We start from the raw sequence: 3392 nt of genomic DNA, 5'->3' as shown, positions 1-3392 counted from the left end.
GTTATGAGACGTTTCCACACTTAAATAGCTTAAGAGGCAGAAGAACGTCATCTTGAGGATGTGCAATATTAATTTTATCGTCTTTTATGCCATTTAATGGTGTTCTTCAAGGCTCTGTGTTAGGGCCGATACTGTTTTCTCCACTACGATTTGTTACTCGTAAGTGAATTCTCGAGTTGAAGATAAGTATGCCTTACCTACTCTAACCTTCGTAGATTCTCAGAAAGTCTCTGGATATTATTATTATTATTATTCACTGAATCTGGGTCGTTGCGGCTCTGTTAGCCTTCTGGGAACTGCGAGAAATTTGATCTTTTGTTCTTAACCCTACCTATTAATATCAACCCATGGAGGTCGTCGATGATATTAACGAAACCGACGACATCCTTAGGAGCCTTGGCTATACTTCGTGAGTATCCAGAACTGACATTACGATGTGAGTGGTTCTTAGGGCAGTCAGACCCGAACATTTGCACACTCTGTATTCGGCTGTTTCTTCCTCCTTTCCACAGAGTCTCCTGATATCATCTACTGACTTACCCATGTAAATCAAAAAGGTATTTGTCCCACCATTAGCCGAAGCTCAGCTCGTGGTAGCTTCAAAAGCTTTCTGGAATTATGAATTCCTGGAATTATGAAAGCACCACTAACTATTTTACCTAAGAATGACCCGTAGTGTTTCTCCAGAGGATTTTTCTATTGTCCCACACGACCCACACCCATTGTTAGACCGCTGTCTTATATTGGTCTTTTCCAAGCTCACAGAAGGGCTCAGGATTAACAGGTTTTAACCTTGATGTCCTTTTTGCAAGTTCATCGTCTTGGGATAAAATGAGGATGTTTGTAGACTTGGTCCATGAAACACAACGCTATTATTGTCATTGAATCTGAATTCTAACTTTATTGTTTTGAGTTCGACAATCATTCGTGCAAAAAAAAAAAGCTCTCTGTTCTTGGAAAAAGGCTTTAATATAATTTTATATTTTATATTCAGAGATTTTCAATTCTTTCCAGTCAGATGAAAAATGTCCAAGACATTGAGAGTAGAAATTCAAGAGCATTTTTGATTCGATACCGTTGTAACAATGAAATCGGTATGAAAAAGAATGAGTGGCAGTTTCTACTTTCAATTGCTGATTATTACAGCAATTCAAGAAAGTTAAATTATCCAGAAGAGGTTGCAGAGCAAAGAAGTAAACGGTTCTCATAAGAGAAGCGTATTTAGATCCCGTTCCAAATAAACAATATTTATTCTAAATTTTTTTTATTGATGGTTTTGCAAGAAGATGTACTTTGAAGAGCTAGTGACTACGACAGTAGATGATTTGAGAGATCAGGGCATCGTATTGGTTGTTTATGTTCCAGATGTATAAACATATAAGATGTTTTGAACTAGAAGTATAAATGAAAATGACAGACACCCTTCATAAATGTTACAAATTCTGAAAGTAAATGGAAAATATTTTAATTTATTACTGTATAATAGTATCATCATTTTAATCCATTCACTGGATCAGCGTCATCTTACCCTTGTGAATATGGGTTGAATATGTAGTTTTCAAACAACAAAACAGGAAAAAACAACATACCTAGATACCATTATCTTAATATTTATGTCAATTCATGTTGCACTGATCTCGACGAGATTTCAAAACCGAAGCTTATCATTTCCAGAATCAAGAATGTTTCCCAGCAATCCAAGAAATCACCGATAAAACTAGTATATCTCGGACATGATCGAGAAATCCGATGATGAACCATTAAAATTCAATGCTCTCGCCTCTATTACCAACAAAACCGATAGAATATCAATAGACCGAACGAACCAACAGTGAATTGAATAATTTACAACCAACATTTTGTTCGACTTGTATTCAACCAAGAAACTGAATGGTGAACGATCAATCGGTGATCTACGACAGTGATATAATTTAAAAACGATCATTTAAATTCACATCGACGCGTTCTGTGGGAAATTTAAAACGATTGATTCACGACTTTTAAATTCGGTTAGAGATATAAAGTCGATTGGATTCGATTCAGGAATTGTCCGGACATGTTGGGGTTAATTTAAACGCAGTTTTGAAATGTGGGAAACATCACACATTGAATTTTTTTAATTCGAGCCTTCTCAGAATTAAATTCGATTAAACTCTTTCAAATTACGCTATTAGCAGTATAGTTCCGTCATGATAATGAATAACTGATAACTTTCGTTGCCCCCAGCTTGCTTTGAATAACAAACAGGAATTACAAGAACCCTGTTCATGTTTTTCCGATATAATTGGTTTTCAATGGACTGCAATTGATTGTTGTAATTTTTATGCAGGTTGTTGACTGAAAAGAAATACTTCATCGATAAAGAGTTTCAGGTTGAAAAGTTGAAAGGCCAATTGAATGCATAGGATTGAATTGTAGGAACTGTATTGTTGAATTCTCTCTGTAGAGTTGATAAAGTAATGTAATTGAAAACTTTTCATGACCACCGAAAACATTTCAAAAATACCTTTGAATTAAAATGAACAATTAATTCTGTTAAAATGAGAATGTGGAATAACACTAACTGATGCATGATGAATTTTTATCCTCGACATGTAAAGGGTATTTTTTTAGAGCTATATAACTTTAAATTGCAATAAAACAACGATGGATTATTCGATTGACATCAATTTTATTTATCCGCAAGATAAGCTTCTGGCATTACATTTTAAATATGATTTCTGGCATATGACCGCCACGGCTGGCTCGGATGTAGTCCAATCTGGACTTCCAATTTTCGATGATTTTTTCCAACATTTGTGGCCGTATATCGGCAATAACACGGCGAATGTTGTCTTCCAAATGGTCAAGGGTTTGTGGCTTATCCGCATAGACCAATGACTTTACATAGCCCCATAGGAAGTAGTCTAGCGGTTTTAAATCACAAGATCTTGGAAGCCAATTCACAGGTCCAAAACGTGAAATTTGGCGGTCACCAAACGTGTCTTTCAATAAATCGATTGTGGCACAAGCTGTGTGACATGTTGCGCCGTCTTGTTGGAACCACAGCTCCTGGACATTATGGTTGTTCAATTCAGGAATGAAAAGTTAGTAATCAAGGCTCAATACAGATCAACATTGACTGTAACGTTCTGGCCATCATCATTTTTGAAGAAGTACGGACCAATGATTCCACCAGCCCATAAAGGGCACCAAACAGTCAGTTTTTCTGGATGTAACGGTGTTTCGACATACACTTGAGGATTAGTTTCACTTCAAATGCGACAGTTCTGTTTTTTGACGTAGCCATTCAACCCGAAGTGCGCTTCATCGCTAATGGATGTAGTGCGCGATAGGTATTCCGCACAGAACCATTATTTTCGAAATAATATTGCACTATTTGCAAGCGTTGT

Source organism: Harmonia axyridis, chromosome 3, assembly GCF_914767665.1.
Source record: "Harmonia axyridis chromosome 3, icHarAxyr1.1, whole genome shotgun sequence".
Lineage (NCBI taxonomy): Eukaryota > Metazoa > Arthropoda > Insecta > Coleoptera > Coccinellidae > Harmonia > Harmonia axyridis.
The sequence above is the reverse complement of the archived record's forward strand: the minus strand, read 5'-3'. Positions refer to the sequence as shown.